The following is a 6000-nucleotide window of genomic DNA, read 5'->3' as shown; positions in this document are numbered from 1 at the left end:
GCTTAAGTGTTTTAAGAATAAATGTAAGCCCTTCTGAAACTTTCAAGTTTTTTCTGAAGCTCCTTTTTAGAAAAGAAAAAACTATTCCCTTCTGATTAGGGACACAACGATAGCAATGGGATTTCATATTGCTGACCCGGAATTGTACTGTTTGGCTACTGTCTCTCCGTTTTGGCTTTTTTCAAGCTGTGGGGAGGGAAAAGTGTGATCTTTGAGGTTCTCATCCCAGTTGTTAAGCAAGAGCCAGACATGACTGCATTCATTTCCAGCAACTTCCTGGATATTGTGGTAGTCGTTAGGATTTTTCACAGATATCCTAATTTGCCTCTCTCTTCTACCTCATTGTAAGTTGGAAGCCTCTTTGAAGTGAGGTGTGGTCATGTGATTTCCAGTGAAATGTGAAAGCTCCAAGCGCTGGTGTGTGACTCACCATGTCCCCTTCTTCACACATCCACCGCCGTGGAGGCACGTGGAACAGGGCACCTCGGGGCCCCAGTTCATGTGATGATGAGAACCTTTCAGTAAGAACGAGATCTGGGAGTTTGTTATTCCAGCTTGGTGGGACCTCTGCCAGCATGGTGCTAAGCTCCCAGGATACCAGAGGGTCTCCCAGTTCTGCAGAAACTCCTAGGAACCCCAGGGAGAAAGAGAGACAGGAAAACAATGAGGGGTAGCAGATAGCCACAGTTGAATGGTAAACCCAGCCTCAGGGGAATTAAAAAGTGAAGAAAAGTGGTGAGAGATGTTTCTTTCCCATAAAATGTGAAGGAAAAAGATAAGAAAATTCTTTTACGTATTTAGTTACTATGCTGTTTATAGTAAAGTGCTAAAATTGTTCATAGTGGAAAGCTTGATATTCTACTTGATAAAGCATTTCTATGAAAATTCTAGTTCCAGGATGGCAAACGAGAGCCATGTTCTGAGTCAGTTCCAATGGGTAAGTAGTCGCTGCTGGCATTTTATTTGAGAAAGATTATGATGCTGCCTCTCAACTCAGGAGCAGAGTGATGGGATCAATTAGCTATGTCTGTCGGTGTTTAGGAGAGGGGAGTAGCAGTAGTAGTAACCGTATTTTACTGTTTGCAAACCTATGCCCAGCTGAAATGGAAGAATTATTTGACAGCTTATCATGACTCCCCACCTCCCAAAAAAGAATGAAATAGCTTGGAAAACTCACATCTATGAACTATGGCATACGCTCCTGGAGAATAATAAGAAATACACTATGCAATTTTAGTGCCCCCCCCCATAGGAATATCGCTATGAAAATAAGGCTAACATATGAAGAAAAAAATACACCCATCGTCTTGGTTGTGCGCTCTTAACTCTAAGAACCTGTAATAGAGAAGAGGCTAAGCTGCTGTAACAGAAAGACCTCAAGTACAGTGGTATGATTTCTTCGGTGAAACCGTCCTGGAGCAGTGCTGCCATCCTTGTCATGTGACTTAGGGATAGAGGTGGTTGCTCCAGGCTGCATGGGTGGTTATAGCTCCTAGAGGAAGTCTAGGAAAAAAGATTTTCTCTAATGAGCAGGGATCATCTCCATTCACATTCCATTAGCCCCATCTTGGTCTATGATCATACTTAGCTTCATGGGAATCCAGAAAATACAATCCTTGGCTAGGCATCATGTACTGAGCTGCACTTTAGGGTATTCTATTACTAAGAGGAAGAAAAGAAGGGTTATACTAGGAAGTCAGCAGTCCCATAACTGCTCTCTGAGAACAGGGAGACCAAAATTTATACCAAAGAATTCAGGGAACCTCTTTATGAAAGAAGGATAAATAAAAGCAATAAAGGATCTAAATTGGTAGAGAAGACAGGAGAGAGACTCAAAACCAAGATTTCCTAAAATTCTCACCAAAATGATGCTCACCAATTGGTGAATGTTCACCAATCATCACCAATAATAAGACATATCAACATCACGTACTTCCTGATATTATGAACTGAGAAAGGCACAACATCACCTCGTATTCTTGCCAAAAATGTATAACAGCAATCTAATAACGAGAAAATATTACATAAACCCAAACTGAGGGACTTTTTCCAAAACAGCTGACCAATACTCTTCAAAAGTGTTAAGATCATGAAAGATAAGGCAAGATGAGGAACTGGCCCAGACTGGAAGAGATAAGGAGACATGACAACTAAATGCAAAGTAGGAACCTGGAGCAGAAAAAGAACATTAATGGGAAAAACCGAAATCAAATGAGGTGTGTAGATCGGGTACTGGTGTTTTGTCAACATTAATTTCCTTTTGTAAGATGTTTACTTTAAGGAAAACTGGGTGAATACCATACAGGACCATAGCTACTATTTTTGTAATGTTTTAGTAAGTCTAAAATTATTTCAAGATGAAAAGGTTAAAAAAGTCCCTGTCATGTCATATCGACACATTGCTCGTAAAAGGCTGATGAAGGCCAGGCAGTCAGAGACCCAGGCCCTATGAAGGACATCCACCTCTTTTCCTTTCTGGACTTTCCTTTCTGGACCTTCCTTTCTAAAAGTCATTTAACTGGGATGCCTGGGTGGCTCAATCAGTTAAGCGTCTGCCTTCAGCTCAGGTCATGATCCCAAGGTCCTGGGATCGAGTCCTGCATCGGGCTCCTTGCTCAACAGGAGCCTGCTTCTCCCTCTGTCTGCTGCTCCCCCTGCTTGTGCTCTCTCTCTCTCTCTGACAAACAAAAAATAAAATCTTAAAAAAATAAAAATAAAAGTCATTTAACTAATCTGCATGCCTTTATTCAGTCTCCAGCCCTGCAGCCTGAATGCTCCATTTCCAACACAGGTCTGATGATCCCATTGCCCTGCTTGGAATCCTGCATTGGCTCCCCACTCTCTATAACAGCCTATAGGCCCTAAATGGTCTAGCCCAAACCTGCCTCTCCATTCTCAACTCCTACCATTTCTAGACATTCACTCTCCTCTCCAATCCCTCAGAACTTCTCACACATTTTCAAATATTCCATTTCTATCAATAGCTGCTGAAATTCACACTTACTGTTTTGACTACGTGGAATGCCTCTCCCAAGCTACTCTCTCCCTTTGCTTTCTGATGAATTCCTATGTTTCCTTAGACACTCAGCCTAAACATTACCTCCCTTTCAATGCCCGCAATAATGTTTCTTATCAGTACTTCTTTTTTCAACCCTTATAGCTCTTATTATTAATGTTCATTCATCTATTCTTTCATGGTCAGGTGTCATGCTTGGTTCTTGGATAACAAAGACAAAGAGCTACTGAGGGGGTGGGTGAGGCCAGTGGGTGAGCCAACAGTCATAGTATAATGATCAATAGTACGACAGAGTAGTTCCTCCTAGTGACAGTGAGTCAGGAAGCCTCTTAGGAGAGATTATCTATGAGTTGGATCTTCAGGGACAAATGCAGATTTCTAGTCTTTCCATTGAAAGGCCAGTTCATCCCACATCTTACTTCTTTCCTTCTTCCTGTTTTCCTTCTCCAGCTACTCAAATTCTGTTGATCCATCTAGTTTAGTTACCGGTTCAACTCAATTCGACAACTTTCCTATATAGCCTTTTATGAAAAGCATGAACATTTATGACAAAATTTGACCCATCCATGCTTAAATATGGGTGGTGTTCTCAAAACAATAGGAGACAGACAACTACTTGTCTTGACCCTCATTACCAATAGATCGGAAATTCTTTGCAAGGCAAGTATTACAGATGATCAGGACATTCAGACATCAAAGAAAATCACAATGAAACACATTCTATAGTTTTCAAAATAACGGATTAAGTATAATAAAAATTGTCCCTGTTAATGACGAAGCAAAGGTATTCATTAAAGTTCTCAAACTTTGTGTCAAGGCTACATAAACACCCAAGGACATAACAGAATAATTTAGATTTTTGAGGGACATGCAGAGCTACTTGACATCCTTTTGATGGTGCCATATCTTTGCAAAACTGGGTTTTCTGTGGTTTCTATGAGAAAAAGCCAGTACTGCATGAAAACCAATGTGGAAGAGGAAATGAAGGGGTACTGGCCAATCTAACTCCAAAGTCTGAGAAGTTAATGCGTGTCAATAGGCACATACATCCCAGTAGTAATTGTGGTTATTAAAGAATGAAATAAAATAATTTTTTAATGTATGTATTCTATTTTTTCAAACAGTTACTAAGTTGTTAGGACATAAATATTATTAAGGTGTTTGGACTTCATAAACGGAATTATTTGGTATTTCTTTTGGCCTAGAGTGCCATCAAAGAAACTACTGTGACGTTAAGGGAGCCGTGAACTAAGAAAGTTTGGGAATCTCTGGCCTATACTGTCACTGAATTGACAGTGATGTCGCTCTTCTAATAACTACTTCGTCTGGAGGCCACTGGATGGATACTTTGGGATTCCAGACACTTTGTCAGTTTTCTAGTGTAAAGACAGAAATGTAAAGGCCTAACAGAAGAACTCTTTGTATAATTAAAGGAAATTTAAAGGACCTGTTTTGTTACCTTGGGCTTCACTGGTAGCTTCTTGCAACATAAAATGTACCCATTCTACAGATTCAGCCTCCATTCCCAAGCCTCATCAGGAAGACATGACAATGGGGTTGGACTATCTTGCCCTGTCTACTTGTGACAAAAACAAAACTAAACCAAAATTACCACTAGACTTGCCAGGTCTGAGGTTGCTTTCTGTGACTAATTAGGATACAGTGAAATGTTTCTTGTTTTGCTTTGCATTAAAACTACTTGCCTTGTTCAGGTTTAAACTCACTACCTTCACCTCATCAGCACTCTGATCAGCGTGATTATCGTGATTTTCAATAGATAAAGCCACCAGCTCTTTTTTAAAGCTAACTCTGCTATACAATTAAGCCAGCTGATTGAGTCATTAAGTGAGCATCATTAGCCACAGGAGGGAATCTAGATTGGAGCTTGGGAAGAAATGGGAGATGCTAAATGCATTTATTTCAGCAACATTGAGTTAAGAATATTACCTTTTTCCTGTAACAATGGAAATAGGCAAAATTACAACTTCAGTGAAATGGTTGACTGATAAATGTAATAATGAAAGTATCAGAAACCTTTTTTCCAATATACAAATAAAATTTTCAATTGAAGAAAGAGCCTGTGTTCTAACATTTTTAATTCTTTTAAAGCCAAAACAAATATTTAATAATATTTCAGAATGCACCTTAGTAGGTAGACTAATATAAGTAGATTATTTCTGTACCCTGTAATTCTTTACCTCACTATACCAGGTGATTTGTTTGTTTATTAGGATCATTTTTGGTCATCCATTTAGCACACTTACTGAGAACCTGCCTTGTTCCAGGCACTGCACAAGGCCACACTACATGCTGACAAGTCTGAGATTTGGGAAAGGCATGAATCCAAGGGGATTAGCCTCATCTTTCTTGCCCAATAAGGAGAATGTAGGGAATTACACTGTGGTTACTAACACAGTGTCCTCTATAGATCAAAGGAGGGCGTTTTCCCCATGAGGCTGAATCACACACGAATTTGGGCAATGGCAGAAAGACTATGTTCTTCCTTGGCTTAGAGGGATCCGTTCAAATATCATAAGAGTGTTTGTCATGAGTGTCCACCACTGATGAATTGTAGGATTGTCCAAATGTTCTTTCTTTCTTGGAACTACATCCTGTTTCTAAAGATTGAGGCAGCAAATTAAATGAAGAGTTCATGATTTAAGATTCTCCAGCCTCTTTTTCACTTGTGTTCACATTAGGAGTAGTAGATATTTATGAATAAATGATACTATCTAAGAATTACCTTTAGCTCCATATAAAGTGGATAAAGTATACTATTTTATCCCAGTTTATGGAGACCTAGAATTGATTTCCTCAAGCTAGCAGCAGGGTTAATAGAACAGTCTTTATGATATCAGGAAGAAATTATTTGACAGATTCTTCATTATACCAATGAATGTTGTTTGGATTATAGCACTAGAAAACCAAACCCTGATTAACTTAAGTAAAAAGAAAATATATTGGCTCACATGACTGAAAGACAA

The sequence above is a fragment of the Neomonachus schauinslandi genome, chromosome 13, assembly GCF_002201575.2.
Source record: "Neomonachus schauinslandi chromosome 13, ASM220157v2, whole genome shotgun sequence".
Classification (NCBI taxonomy): domain Eukaryota; kingdom Metazoa; phylum Chordata; class Mammalia; order Carnivora; family Phocidae; genus Neomonachus; species Neomonachus schauinslandi.
The sequence above is the reverse complement of the archived record's forward strand: the minus strand, read 5'-3'. Positions refer to the sequence as shown.